This window comes from Sebastes umbrosus, chromosome 10, assembly GCF_015220745.1.
Source record: "Sebastes umbrosus isolate fSebUmb1 chromosome 10, fSebUmb1.pri, whole genome shotgun sequence".
Classification (NCBI taxonomy): domain Eukaryota; kingdom Metazoa; phylum Chordata; class Actinopteri; order Perciformes; family Sebastidae; genus Sebastes; species Sebastes umbrosus.
Window position 1 is genome coordinate 3,220,045 of NC_051278.1, and position 16,642 is coordinate 3,236,686.

Consider the following 16,642-nt stretch of genomic DNA (forward strand, 5'->3'; position numbering starts at 1 on the left):
AAACATTGAAGCATGTGTTTGCTTTTCCATTTGTAATATATTAAACATATTTATATATATATATATATATATATATATATTAATAGTTCGGGGACCTGGACTGTAGAAAAACTAATCAGTCAATTTGGGATTATGAGCTCAGAATTGGTATTTACATGAATCTATTTGTGAGTGCAGCGCCGGAGATAAAAGCAAATAAAACACCATATTAACAGCCCTTTTGTTGGATTCGACCACCTCATGTTGCTTCAACGTCACATGTTCTCCTATTCTACTCTCTCCCACGGTTCAGTTAAGGGCGGGGAGACGGACAGAGGTCTCTAGTTTGAGAGAAGTTTTAATGTTAATCGGTAGTGCAAAAGGTCCTGTCAGCTGCAGCTAAAAGGACTAATGGTACGTGTCCACGGAAGCGTTTTTGGATGTAGAGGGATCACCTCGCTTCCCGGCATTGGACGCTAGACACAAGGCACCTGATTGGACGAACACTCTCACTCGTAAATAGGAAACTTTTTTCTCAAAAGTAGTTCACCCGAAATGTGTTTTTGAAAACATTCTTTAAATAAAACTAGAATGGCACTCGGAGAGCGCAGACCTCCGCCAAGGTGCGCGACTTTAAAAACAGATCACAGCTCACAGCTGGCGGTACCGTGAGGTGGTCGGCTTATTATTAACACGGTGTGTTTCCGTGTAACGTATTGGCGGATGCCTCTCTCATTCAGCAGCCTTGTTATGTCTGTATAATGTTACACTACGTTGTCTCTCATCCCGTCATCTACCGCTTTTTTCTTTCTCACTGCGGACGGATAGCAGGTAATAACATTTTGTAAACATTTTTATAATAATTAAGCCATGCATTTGCTGATTCTGTCTTTCTTTTAGATCAACAACAGTTTGTTTAAAAGTTTCTAGGGAGTTTCCAGAGGCGGCAAGTTGTGCTGGACGCCCCTGATTTGCATAAATTAGCGTAGACTTCAACTTTATGCAAATGAGGACCGGCCAATGTGACGCCCCGTCTCTCGAATTGCGCCGCCACGCTACCAGAATGCATTGCACGTCCGCTTACATAGACAATGAATGGGAAGCGTGGAAAGGACGGATCCTGTGGACACGTACAAATATGGGTTGTCAACGTAGCTATACACTTCACACTATAGCTATACAGTAGTTGGTCAAGTAGGAACCATCACAGGGAAACCACCTGAAAAATGTTTCAAATGTCTCAAGCGTCTCGCGGAGTGAAAGATAAAGGTACAGTCTGTGAGGCAATGAATGATTTAGAGCATCAACAGGAGAGTACTTTTGAATGCGGACCGGTGTGATAGCCAATGAAGTCACTGCAGCACAAGAGAAACACTGTACATGTGAAGAAAACCCAGGGTGCAGCAAAACCTAATAGTCCTCTGGTTTTTGGCTGCGAACGGCACACAGAGTGACACAGAAAGGAACACAGACTTGTTAAATGGTCCCAGCAGGGTGTTTTCAGCAGCTGTGTCCCCATTCCACACTACATATTAATTTTATCTGGGTTTCCAGTTCTCGGTGCATTCACACTGGGAAACTGACAAAAAGTAAGAAACTCAAAGACGTCAGCATGCAGACTACATTTGCTTGATTTTTGAAAAGAGTTATGAGACTATTGTCTCATAATTCAATGAGCAACAGAAATGGGGGAGCTAAAATTAAAAGCAATTATGGATGATGGGTGACAAAAGAATAATAGATGAAAAAAACATTTTTGCAGATTTTTCATCGGAAGTGTGTTCCAGAGTCGGTCGACTGAACTTTCATTTACTGCATTTTAATGGCTGGAATGAAGATTAGTGATTAGTAGTAGTGTGGCATTAAGAGTTAGTACAGGGATGTCATTGTGGGTAAACACCACCAACTGATAGGTAATATACCAACCTGTTTGCACTCTCATCTCGTCGAATACCGACGCTTTCAGCTAACTCCAATGTAAACCCATCAACGTCATTATTAGACGGTAGTACTACTGATGTAATTTAAATAGCGAGAAAGTCCGGGCGAGGGAGGGTAGGGTAGGGTAGGGTAGGGTAGGGTAGGGTAGGGTGGGGTGGTGGACGGGTCAAACAAACACAGGACTTTCACCCAGGAGACCGCTGTTCATGTCCCGTGTGAAACCAAGCAGAGTTATTTTACATAACAAACATACTTATTTGAACCCAAAGCATGATCCTTTCCTAAACCTAACCAAGTAGTTTTGTTGCGTAAGTAAACCTAAAAACGAAATAAATCTACAAACAAACTAAATAAGGCAGGTGTGAATACGCCCTTCGTAAATCACTGCAACAGTCAACAGTATTAAAAAAAAGACAGAGTGTATGTGTCCATTCCTTCATGTGTACTTCGGCGCCTCTGTGCACGCTTGTTCCTACTTTCCTAAAGGTGAATGTTGACAGTACGTGTGCTGGTATGTTTGTGCCTTCATATGTGTGTGTTTGTGCGTGTGGCAGGTTGAGCTCCAGTGACTAGACTTTGACACGGGAGCTTGTCGGCATCAATCAGGATCACTGCCATCATCTGCTCACAGCCCCCCCCCCCCCCCACCACCACCCCTCCATCTCCTCTCCTCTCCTCTCCTCTCCTCTCCTCTCGATATGGCAGTTGAACTCTGGAGATATCGTCTCTTCCACTCAGATTTGAGAGATGTGCAAAGGTGTGCAAACACACACACACACACTCCCACTCCCTCCCTCTCTCCCTCCCTCCCGTCCTCCTTCACTCACTCCATCACTCATCCACGTGCTCCTCTTTTCTCTCAGTAACAAGCTGACAACAGACAAACAGATGTCAGGCAGACCTACATTACATCCTGACATCTCCTGACAGATGCTGGATTCAACCAGTACGACCCACATGACCGTAGCCGGAAGATGGAAGGACTCTTATATGCTCAGCCCGAAGCAAAGCATTGTGGGGCTGCAACCCTCGACATACTTTCTCCTCTCTTGGCCAGAGGCTCAAACAGCAAACAGTAAACCAAAAAAAAGGAAAATAATGGCTCCATTATTGGCTATGTTTCTACAGCACATGATTATCTTTTTATAGCCAGCAGTGTTTATGTACACACATAAACACAACCACCCACGCTCACACTTACACTCTCACCCAGACACACACACACACACACGTTCTAATAAACCATTATATGCAGATTAGGAAGCACTGATTGGAAGTCATATGGAATGTCTGTTTAATTAATCGATTCAATTGAAACATATTCCTTTGGCGTTTTTCATCATTTTCAGCTGGTAATATTAATATATGAAGGTTTCACTTCTGAGTCACTTTGAGTGACTCAAACGCAGCACAAAACAAGTAATAATGACGAAGCGGCATGATTCATTTCATTTCTATTTGTTCCTGCTGATTCTATAAAAGCAATAATAAAATGTTGTATGATTGATTTTCTAAAAGTATTGCTGCTATTAATACGTGTTGGAACGTTGCATTGTGAGTAGGCTGCAGGGATTTTACTCCTTGAGTCATCACGTCGCCCACATCGCGTGCATTTACCGAGATTATTTTTGGAATACTTTGTGAACATGTGTGTTTATTTCTTGGTTGCAAATGTGACCAGAAGAGTTAAAACTGTTTTAATAAAACCAAATTATGCTTTTGAAATTATGATGCTATACTGTATACAATGGCAAGTCAACATGTTCTCACTCCCAACTCGACACGTATGGACGCTTGGTCAGGACCCCTTTAGCGTCACTTTTCAACGTGCAGGGTAGTCCGATAGACTTCAACACGTTATTACCTTTGTGAATTCAAACAAAACTACTTGGTCAGGTTTAGGAAAAGATCATCATCATGTACAGTATATATTCATCCTTATAGTCAGTGTATTGATACAGTAACTTAGATGGCGACCGCCGTGCTCCCAGTTTGGAGAAGCAGACAGGAGTACCGGCAGGAAGCTAAGCGATGTACTGCTGTGGACGCCACGTTAGTTCAGATCAGAAGCAGTAGACCAGCAACTCCTGTGTTCTGCAAGGTTAAATGACTGTTTTTGTGAATGGCGTCAGGTGGCTTTGAAGAGAGGGATATAACAGATTCAGTTCCCCATCAGAAAGGGCTGTCTGATGGTTAGGTAAAGAGGTGAAAATATTCTAAAAATAGCGTACAATTAAACTGATATTGATTTTTTTAGGTGTTTAAAATCCGTTTTTCTGATGCTCCCGTCCACAGATGCTGAAGCCGTTATATCGCTCTCTTCAAAGCCACCAGACTCCATTCACAAAAACAATAATTTAACCTTTCAGAACACAGGATTATACATACAACCTCACTCCAAAAAATCCAAACTAACCCTTTCAGTCATTTCCAAACTCAGCTAGTGTTGACTCAGCTAGTGCTAGCGTTCACATTATTCATAACCTTATTGATTAGCTTACCGTGGTAACCTATGTCACTGCTTTTTTGCTAACGGCTGAGTGGGCGTTAACATTTGAAAAAAACGTAACAAAACAAAGATGGACCTTTAAACTGAAATGGACAGCTTGTAATTTGATTTACTTTGTGCTTGGATGTTTATTGACATTTGGAATAGTGGGTTTTTTTTTACGTCACCATCCCCAACAGGGAATGGAGGTTGCTCATAACAACTATTTTTAGAGCTTTACGTATAAAAAAAAAGACTAAATTGCAGTCACAACAAACGAGATTGAAAGGCTTATTTAGAGACAACTATGCTGCCGCCATAAATGGAAACACACTCACGGAACAAAAGCATTTCAAAACAGGCAATTTCTGGCTTTCAGGTGAGATTTAATTGTCAGTAATTGGAAAAAAGCAGCTTAATAGAACAATTACAGAGCCTCTAGTTGAAGATGTCAAAATGGCCATTAGCGCAGCGTGACAGTGACCTTGACTACATTTTGAATCAGGAAAAGCATGAAATATTCATGACCATTTAAGGGAGGAGATGGTGCGTGAGAGAGAGAGATTGTGTGTGCGAGCTCTCGTTACGTCTGTGAAACATCCGTGTGTGGGTGCGTCGCTATGGGATACACGTGTTATGTGTGTGTAATCAAACACACTGACAGGTAGCTGCTTCTTGTTAGTCACAATGAAGTGCACTACAGTGAAAACATACATCAGTGGGCTGCTATAGCTCCCAGGTAGCACTGCAACTCCACACCTGCTTAATATTGCAGACGCAGCTCGTCTTCAGTTATTCTCTCTTTTCTATTCCCCCTCTCTGTCTCCTTCAATCTCTGTCCCTCTCTCTCTCGCCTTCTTCTTTTCTCAGCAATCCTTTATGTAAATATATATTTTACTCTTCCTCTTTTTTACTGTCACATTCATTTTCCCTCCTCATGCATGCTGAAATTCCGCCGCTGTGCCGGAGTGCGGTCGCTGGGGAAAGATTCCCCAAGGTAGGCGTGGAAAATTTCTTTGTGGCCAGCTTAAAAACTTTCCCTCGATTTTGTTCTTATAAAAAAATCAATAGTACTTTCTCTGTGCTCTCTTTTAGTATTTATTCAGAACTCCTCCATCCTGCAGGAAGGGGCAATGTAAACTCAGTCAGAGTTTTGGAGGGAAAAAGGAGGGTTCATTTGCATATATTTGCATCCTATTAACACATCAAACCTGCTGACTTGAAAGGGATGCCTTGATTAGGAACACCACCAAATTACTGTATGTCTGCTTCCTCGCTCCTCTCTTCTCCTTGTTCCCTCACTATCTCCTTAGCTTACTCTCCTCAGCTTCACTGATTGTGAACTGAACTATTTTTACTGCACAGGTCACCTCCTATGTGTGTGTTTGTGCATCATTATAGAGAATATGCTGGGATATCCCTCAACCTTTGATGTGCCAAAAACGTCCTCCATAACCCCGTCCTCGTCATGACTCTCCCTCTCTGTTTCCTCAGGGCTTCACTGACAGGTTTGTGAAGAGCTGTCAAACATTTTAAAATCGATGTGCGCATGTGTATTACGTCTCCAAGCACACCTACAGACACACATGACCAAATGTATTATGAGCCTCCTAAAGATGAGCTGACTGTGTGGGTGTTGGAATATAAATGTGCTCCCATAATCGCAGTTCACTGATTTGCAATATCGCTGATTTATGTAATGAAATAGGCGACATCCCGGCTGTCAGTCACTTCAAAAGCAGAGCAGGAAGTGAAATAAACGTTTACTGACAGTGTGTAGTGAACTCTGCCAGCTGGGTGGGGGAAACCATCCAGGACAGGCTACAATTCATTCCACATTTTGGAAAAGAGCATCATGGAAATCTTAAAAAAAACATTTTAAGATAAATATTTGGATTTGTTTCTTTTCTCTTGGCACTATAAGAAACCCCCACTGACAGGTCATGCTGAGCAGCTAAGCATTTTGCAAACCAACATAACAGACATCTAGAATATTGCCATTTGATGGAATGGTGCAACCATGAAAACATACAGTCTTGGGTTTAAATATTTCACTCTGACTAATTTTTCAACTTTTTTGTAACAGTAGAAGTAATACTGCAGACTGTATGGGGGAAAGTGTATGTTAAAGGTGTTAATTAATAAATTCCTAAGGTAATTATAAAGTGCTCATGAGTATAAAGGGTCCACTTTGGTGCTGTCGCTACATCGGCATTTAATCAAAGGGCCTTCATCAGGAAATTTACAGCAAAGATGTTTCCTTTACAACATGTACTCACATTTACAGGAAGAGTTAACATCGAAAAAGAAAAAAAAATTATTAGGTCCGGGACACATGCCGCGTTTTTTTACGCCCTCTAATCCATTGTTGTTGATGTAGATGTGTGGAAGGCGCGCTCAAAAGTGAGAGTGAAGCCGTCGCAACGTGAATTCGGTGCGACGTGCCTTTTTTCGGTACATCGGTGAGATTCATCGAACTGGAGACCCACAGTTTTAGACGTACTCATGCGCCAGTTTAAACCACAACAGATGAAAATGGCGGTACAGCAAACTGTATCTAGTGAAAAATGAATAATGAAAATATGAAATATGAAAAATGTAAATGTAAAATGTTTTATTTTTAATTGCCCTTGAGATAGAAAAATGTCACTTTTTCAAACGCAGCAAGTGCACCCCTGGTCATGTGATAAGAATCAGCTCCAGAGGACTTGCATCGCCCTTTCCGTCCAATGACATCACAACATCCAATTGAAAGGTCCACCAAACTGAAGACTTGTTCCACAGACAAATCAAGCAGTAAAGCTACTTTTTGGATCAACGCTGCTGGAAATTCCTTTCTTTGTTTTGATACAGATACAGATAGCTTTATTTATCCCCGAAGGGCAATTCAGTTTCTACAGTCCACCGAGGCATATACACATTCATACTGCATATGGCATATTGGAGGGGAAAGATCAATAAAAGTATTAGGTGCCACGAGTATTGCACATGACAAATTACACAAATGTACCTAATTGCAAAGTACGGACAACCATCATATGGTTTGTGCAAAATAACTTTACATTCAAAATAAATAAAACTTCCGTTCATTCAAGTTAGCTACTCTACGTTCAGCAGCTCAATGGCGGAAGGAATGCACGACTTGGAGAAGCGGTTTGTCTTTCTGGGAGGCGCCAAATAGCGCCGTCCTGAAGGCATTAGTGTAAACTCACCGGACAGGATGTGGTCGTGATTAAAAATACTTCTGGCCTTCTGGAGAGCACGTTTCTCAGAGAGAGTTTGACGTTGACGTTGTTTAGTTTAGTCAGTGAGGCTTACTGCTAAATTCATCATCATCATCATCATCGCATCATTTTGGTTGCTTAGTAACGGCAGGTGTGACAGGAGCACAAACCCTCCCAAGCACCTTGGATAAAAAGAATAAAGCAGCACGGCTGGCCTTTTTCCCCACATTTTTAGTAAAGCTTCTCTCAATACAACAAACATTGGCTTGCATAATACTGTTTGTTCTGTAGTTGCATCCTACTTTATCATTTTAATGCAAAAAGTGTGTTTTTATTCTCTGATGGCCACTATTGATGAGGTGCAAAAGATCATTTTACTGCTGAGCGTTAATGAAATTTCTGATGTGAAATCATTAAAATTAAAATAGTAATAAGACCAAGAATTAAAAAAATAGTTAAATTCTGTATTTCTATCTGATTGCTTTAGGATATTCTTCATCAAACAGTCTTTAAAAACCTGCAGACGTCATCGTTGGGGTCCAGTTGCCACACAGGCTGAGAGGGTTATTCACAGCAGAACGTCATTGTGATTAATGACGGTAATTAGTCTAAGTACTATTATTCATAACGGTGAATTTGACAATTATTTAAAGCTTTCAAGGATTATCACCTGCAGTGCTCATCCCAGTTCTCTACTTCCTGTCACTTTCTGTCAGAATCACGCCATGTGTGTGGTTACGCCTGCAGTACATTAACACACCACACACTCCCAACAACAGCTTCTAGTCGTTTACTATAAAATCTCATGACGGCTTTGACAGATTCAGACACCAAATGAGCATATTTAAATGGTTATGTTTGTCATGAGGAGATGAGCATTCTTCCACACACACACACACACACACACACACACACACACACACTGTATATGTGCATGTTTGCCAAAGAGCTTTAATTGGATACTCTGCTGTTTACCAAACTGAGTGAGCTAATGCAATCGCACAATTAAACTTGTTAAATCTTGCTAATTAAAACTAACAAAGACATCAATACGAATCAATTGCGAGAGTGGAGAAGTTGGAGAGGCTTAGGAAGTGGCATTGAGAGGCCGGCTTGAGAAAACTCACAATTACAGGAAATCACTCACTAATTAGATATTAACACAAGTTTAGAAAAGATCCGCGTTGGAGAGTTGTGTTTCTCCCCTTCAGCTCGGGTTTAGGTTTCCATCAACACTTGAATTAAGTATATCCGGGTCTGTCTTTGGCCTACTTCACCTGCTAGTCGCTAACTTGGTCTCTCTGTCATTTAGTGATGAACCCGCAACATTAAAGGTCCCATATCGTGCTCATTTTCAGGTTCATACTGTTTTACTAGAAGATGTTTACATGCTGTAATGTTAATTATTTTTGTTTTATTTTCCTCATAATGTCTGACTGAATATGCCTGTATTCACCCTCTGTCTAAAATGCTCCGTTTTTAGCGCATTTCAACGGAACTGCAATGGAATTGCGTTGCTAGGCAACAGCTTGGGGTCCATGTCTACTTCCTGTCAGCTGATGTCATTCACATACACAGCAACGTGAAATAAACTGGGACACATACATTCAAAATGTTTAAAACTGTGAAATAGTCTATATATATATATTGTATATTTGTGACATCACAAAATGACAGAAATCCTGACAGCTTGTTTCAAAAGCACAGTTTCTGAATACGGGCTGTGTGTATTTCTCCGTGGATTGAGCGTCTCGATACTTTCACAGTATTTATTTATCACTTAAACCTGCTTTATGATATAAAAGACATGAAAATCTCACTTGTTACATATGGGACCTTTAAGGGTGCTGTAAAACCAAAACAATGGGCTAAAAGAGAGCTCTGTTGAGCTGCATGATAATTCTTTGTAGGTTCATTCACTTTATTATTAATGCAAAAATGTATGTCAATATCTGAAGCTTTAAAGCAAGAAAACAAGCCACAGGATGTATCTGAGATAACTAAGAATAAAAAAACAGAAAGATGATGGCTGATTCCTCTGTACTGCATTGACTTCCCTTTATATAAACACCCTGACTGAACTGCCAAGAGATCATTAAGCCTTCATTGTGTGCTAATTAAATCGGCACGCAGTGACATACTGACGTTTGGCCGCCATCGCTCACGCTCTCAGCTCCTCTCAGTCACCGTGTCAAGCCTTCTCATCGCCTGTTTCCTGGTTTATATTCGTCTTCCTCCCTCCTTGGCTCCCTCCCAGCTCTTCTGCTTTTTTTTTTTCCAATCCCAGGCACGCTGAGTGCTCCTCTCGGCGTCTTGGAGGATTCACTTGCTGAAAAGCGACGCCTTTCTAGCCACAATATGCGGTCTCTTATCTGTTTAATTTTCTCCCACCTCGAAAGCATGCCACGGCATCAGCCTTGTTTATTACTGTCAGAGAGACACCAGTCGAACTCCCACTGGTGTGCCATTATTATCGCACAGATGGCGACGAGGGTTGAGAGAGATAGACGAAGCAGCCGAGATAGAGAGAGAGAGGAAACCGAGAGAGGGAGGGCAGGGTGAGGGGGGGAAGAAAAACAGGAAGAAAGCGACAGAACGGCTGAAAAAAATAGGTGTTTTCCATTTTAACCGCAACCAGATGGTTTTGTGAATGTAGGCACACTGCTGTTTACAGGAAGACAGAAACACAAATGTGCACTCTATACAGTGAGCATTGGACACACCCATCTCAGAGGCTTTTGACCTGTCAAGGTACAGTCCTGCTGTCAGAAACAATAATGCACAGAATGCAATGACCCCTCCGTGTATTCCTTGACTCTTGGTCTGCTCTCTGTTGGGATGTCGTGGGTCTCTTGGGATGACAGACATGTCAACAACATGTGGGTGTTTTCCTGTGAGTGGATGCATACTGTACTGTATGTCCTTCAAAAAGCCCAGAGGACTTCAGGACCTTGGAGAGTTGTAACGTTTCAGTATGTAGTAGGGGTGGGGAAAGAAAATGTATTTACCTATGTATCACAATTTTTTTTTTTACGATTTTGAAATAGATTATTTGAATGACATAATCAATATATTTGCTTAAATTGAGTCTATGTGGAGGTTGAAGGAAGTTACCGCTTTTATTGTTGTAGTCTGAGTAACATGACGTCATATCCGTTCTGTATCCGTCAACCAAAACAAACCTCAGTAAGTACAAAACGGTGGAGGATCTGCGTGGATACGACCTGCACCCTCACATGTTAAATCCAGCGTGGTAAACACTACACATCCAGTAAAGGATGGAAACACTTTGTGTTTCACACATTGACAGGAAAAGCAGAGCTAGACATCACGGCTAAAGCTGCACGCTAACTCTGTCACGGACAGGAAACGTTATCGTATTGCGGTAACGTGGCGGTCGAGCCGGCCGTCGCTCTCATCTCCGTGGTCAAATGGGCCGACGCTACGACTGCAGAGCACCCAGATACTGACATTTATGTTAAATGCATTCAAACGGCCCCGATGGAGCTGACCATGGATGGATAAAGAGAACGGAGCTGACGGGAGAGCTAGAGACCACCTTGGAGAAGTTAGAGGAAGTAGACACGTGGGACTACGTCCGGTTTTCAAAATAAGGCTTTAAGAAAGGGAACAGTATATACAAAATACAGTACATATATGGAAATAAGATTGATTGGATTATATTCACCAGAAGTATTAAACATTACATGTCCCTTATAAATTAAAAAGAAAATACCACTAATTCATGAGGGAAATGTTTTTATTCTTTGATTTTTGGGATGCTCGAAACATTTTTTATAAATAATTCCTGACAATGACTGATCTATTTGACTTCAGGACATCTCTGACTACATACATACTGAAAAACAAACATTTTCACTGTATTAATTTAGAGGTTTTCCAAAGTAAAAGTCCCTAGATGTGTATGATTAAACTTTTCCCATGGTCTAGTGTTAAAACAGTTAAAAATAGCAATATGGAATCGCAATACTTATCGAATCGGTACCCAAGTATCGTGATAGTATCGAATCGGGAGATAGTTGAATCGTCCCAGCCCTAGTATGTAGTTTGTTCTCAACCCTCTATGCTCTGATTTGCCTGTCAAAAGATGTCTAGATTTCTAAGTTAAAGCTGGGTGAAATTTGGTTGAACAGTAGAAGCTCTGGGAAGACAGCCCGGTGGCACTAAACGGTGTATGAATGACACAGTAATCACAAGTCATTTCACGTGCAATAAGAACACTGTTCTTGCTTTTGGTGTGTCATTTGTACACCGTGTAGTCTGTATTTACTGAAATGTAAACGCATCTGTGTGAATATGCTACGCTCAGAGCTGGTAAGTGAAAAATGAGTGGTTGTGTCTTATGGTGGGAGGGAACACAGGAGACTGCAATTGTGTGTGACGAGCTTTCCGTACTTATGTTATGTATGATGCACATGTAGTATCATTTCCTTTTTCATTTTGTGTCAGTTGTAAAACTGACATACTATGGAATATTTTTAGGCTGCATATATAATAATATTAAGAATATTTAGCATGGCAGTGGGATGCAGCCATTCATTCACAGATCCCTTCAGGTGCCTGCTCTTTTTGCATATGCGTTTTAATCTCCTTGTTTACTGGCAGCTTAGATGTGTGTTATTGCTGCGATGTTTTCAATTTCATGCATGCTTCTTGTTAATTGGCTTGCCAGTTGTGTGTACGTGTGTACGAGCGAGGAAGGTAATGTTATGTGTTCCACTGTTTGCGCCTGTGAGGCCCGAGTCAATCTGGTGGCACTGGTCCGTGGATGAACGCTTTGGAGAAGCCTGCGGTCACTCAGGAAAGAAGAGGCTGGCGTCCAGAGAGACAGGAGGGAGGATGAGGAGGATTACACTTTAGAAAGAAGTGCTTTGTCTGCTGCACAACCTTAACCCCCCTTCTTAAATTGTGATGCTCGTAGGCAGACGTTCCTATAACTCCAGTGGAATGGATAATGTGCTGCCAATCATGAAGCAAAATTGTTAGGCAAAAAGAAAGAGGGAAATAACGCATTTTTCTGACGTTGCCGTTTATCACGTCTATCACAAATATCCTCGAGTCAGATGCTGCTAATCCAGTTCTAGATCTGTGTGCAATGAGAGGTTGTCCACATTACTCACATGAAGCTTCACAGCAGCCGTCGTTCCTTCACAGTTTAGCCTTTAAAAAGCGTTAGCCCTGGACCTGCGGGAGGATTTTCTTCCTGAAAAAGCCCCTCAGCTGGTGAGGGGGTCAGCTCTACGACCTGCAACATAGTCTGGGCCAACATCTTAGCTTCCAACACACAAACTGTACCAGGTGTGTGTCATATATCTGTGTCTCTGCCCTCTAGAGAGTGTCCGTATCAGACCAGGTCTCATCGGCCAGGGCTTTGCGGGGATCTCCTCCAAACCCCCCGCTACCCCAACCTGCCAGGTGAGATTGCCTTTGTATCGCTCTGGAATAGCCTCTCGACATGAGGGTGATGAGACGGGCTTAGCTAAGCTAGCCTGTCACTAACTAGACTGAGGGGAGACCCTCTCTGCCCAGTCACACCAGCAGGAGGGAATAAATAATAAACGGGGCCAGAAATCAAATCCATCTGAAGACAGAATAAATGAAGAGTGGCCAAGACTTGGAGCTAAATCCTTCAACAGAGGGACTGAGACAATTATGAAAGTGTGGATTTGTTACTCAGAGACCGAGAATATGCAAGTAAAGAGAGAAACGGGAGGCAAATAGTGAAGGGAATATATTTAAATAGACATTATTTGAACCAGTAATTACACTAAAACAGTGATTAGAGTTTTTGTTCTTTTTTGGGGGGGAAATCCTGCTAAACTGAGAAAGTAATTAATCAAATTCAGCATCACATACTTTTATAAGTGAAAGCCTGGGCCCCTTGCCATGTTCTGAAAATATTATCTTAGCACGCTGACTAATTTACTGGTTAGCTGAGCACTAATGATTGAATGCCTGACTATGTTGCCCAAAGCAGTGAGCACTGGTGTGTGTGTGAGAGAGAGCGAGAGACCGAGCAGGCCTTATGACTCACGTCGAGTCCCTTCCCTCTCTGCATCCCGTCCCCGTGGGTTGACAAACATGACCGGCGCACACCGACAGCGCTAAACAGCGCTCTGGGGGACAATCGCCGCTTGTTTTACAACTGGACGGGAATGGCACTTGTCATGACTCTCTGGAGCAAATCGCAGCAAAAAAAAAAAAAGGATCAAGTTTCATCTCGCAAATAAAAAATGATTAATGCAGTGACAGATAATGCCACAAACCGGCTCAATTCGTCCCCATTAAACGTCTGGATTGATCACACTTTCACTACCTGATTTGTCTCAATTTAGTGTAAACACAAATTGAATCAGATTATGCATTGATCCTGTGCTCGGGGTGAAATTTGTCATTCTTTTGTTAATGAGGATAAATTGATGTCTAACAGCATGTCAACTGAAGCACAATGTATCCGCCTTTTTCCTTTTAGGGTGGATTTTTAGTAATACAGCATTTACTTTCTATAGAAAGTCTTTAGAGCTTTACACAGAGAGTTCATCCATTCATTAAATATTTATGTAAATGGTTTGATTCCAAAATGACTGAGTCATCGTTTAATTCCCAAACTATAAACCCTTCTATGTTATTTTTAAAGCAAACACACTTGATAGTTTTACTGCATGGTCACACCAGCTGTTATTGAAATTAAGAGCGTATGCCATATTGTTTGATGGTCCATATCTTTCCTTTTGAGAGCTCACTGCCACACGATTAAGCAAGTCGAGATCATCGTCACATTTCTCTCTCTGCACTTCGACACACACATTAACATGCACAGACAGTGTGTTCAAGGCCGTCCCGGTGTACATCGCAAACCCCTTCGCACTTCAACAGCTCTATGCTTGTCCACAGATTACGTTGTCATAGCAACGGAAGAAAGCTCCGGCTCCTCGAGTGCCTACGTCTTGTCGGTCTTTGTCTCCTGCTCTCTCTTATCCTTCCTCCCTTCCTCTCTTTCAACTGCCGTCGCTTTCTGAAATAAAAAGCTCCAAGAAACAGAAGTCTGTGTCGTGGACTTCAGTTGACTTTTGACTGGATTACACACAAAACAATATACAGACACCTGAAGAAGACAGACTAAAGTGTCTTTCAGTGCATTCGCTTAAGAAACCAGCCAGTTTTTTCAACAGAAATATGATTCCTTAAATGTCATGTAAACAAAAGGCATAGTTTTCATAAGAGGGGATTAGAGAAACCCCGTTTAGCACAGGTAGATCTCTGCTGCAGGAACCTAATTATTTGACCAGACAGTAGTCCTCGTTCTCCAACATAACAAAACATAATACTCCTCTGGCAGCAGCATCTTGTATCACTAAAGTCCTAATTACACTTTTTGCATCCGTGTTGGCATTTGGTAATGTCGACGAGGGCGTGCTATCCAAACTGTTTGACTGGGTGGACTACACCTACAACTGCTCCAACTTGTATGCAGATACCAAATCTGTGTCTGTTTGAGAGCATTTCATGGACGTGATACATCCAAAACAAGTACAGGTCCAATAAAAAGTTGTGGATCGGAGAGAAATCTGATTACTGGCCCTGCAGCGTGCACGTTCTTATCAACGAGTTTACTGTTCAGGTAAACGCATAAACACATTTCCTCTGCAAGTGGTTGTGTTCACGTAAACACATTGTTTGTGTGCATGTGTATACATTATAATTTAATGTGTGTTTACTTGTGTTCAACTTCAGTTTTAGAGTCTCACTCACACTGCAGAGCCAAAACACCCCCCCTCAGCATCATCATCATCATCCACACACACACACACATACACACACTGTCCACGCTTGTGCATGCGTACGGATGTATACTCGTACCCCATCGGGGGAGGCAAAAACAGGCTCTTTGAAAAACAGGTCGGGTGGAAGTCCTGCGGTTAGATTTTGGGAAGAAGTTGTTCAGGGACTTAATTAGTAAAAAGGCCCCACATTTGAACAGGCCAAGTGCCCATGAGCTCTTCTCTCAAATCTGGGACAACTACGGCACACATGCATTTAAGATGGCAATAATCATGCACACACACACACACACACACACACACACACACGCACACACACGCGCACACACATACGCACACACACACTGAGCTGCAGACAATCTTTCCATGCAGTATACCATGGGGTATTTTCAGAAAGGGACATGTCCTATAGATATCAACCAACAGCTAATAGAGAATTAAAGGAATACTTCACATATCAAACACTCAAAAGTCTGAATGCAGACTCAGACATGGCTCTGATACGTTTGTCAGCTGCAGTCAGCTTGGATTCACAGCAGTTACTCGAACAATGATGCTAAATCGTGCCATAAAAACAAAACATTTCTATGTTTCAGTTTAATCCACCTCTCAGCTGTTGATCCGTATGTTCCAAACAAACATTCATTTACTGATACGTCGCTAAATACTCTACTTCCAGCACAGCTTCAGCATAGCCTGGCAATAGCAAAAGATGGAAAAAGCCTTTCAAACCCACAATACATGAAATGAGTGATTGATACTCAAAGACAGGTGGAAAACCCCTTTAAACTTAAGAGTTACTCCTTGATCCATTCACCACTTATTTCACTAACTTTAGCACGTACTTTCAACACAAGTTGTCTCATTGAATATACATAACTTAACAAACATATCCCAAGACCAAAAAATAAGAAGACTACATAAAAATCAACAACCTACTGTGAGCACACAGCACAAACACACACAACAGCAATCAGATAAATAATAAAGTTCATATCGTCCAGCTTATCTTTAAACATTTTCTCAAACCGAATAATCGTATTTAAACATGCATCCCATCCAAAGTCTCATCTCAACAACACACAAAGCAGCCACATCACAAACCCTCAATGTTACTGTTGGATCTTCTTACAAAGAAGACGATCAAGAGCAGCAAGAAACATTAAAACATGAAATGTAGGAAGGAGGCATTTACATGATACGCTCAA

The 16,642-nt window shown here is 41.7% G+C and overlaps 1 protein-coding gene across 2 annotated transcripts in view; it reads right to left on the bottom strand.

The window, feature by feature from the left end:
- LOC119496134 (pro-neuregulin-3, membrane-bound isoform) overlaps positions 1–16,642 on the bottom strand; it is a 403,417-nt gene that overhangs the window by 139,920 nt on the left and 246,855 nt on the right. The window lies entirely within an intron of this gene.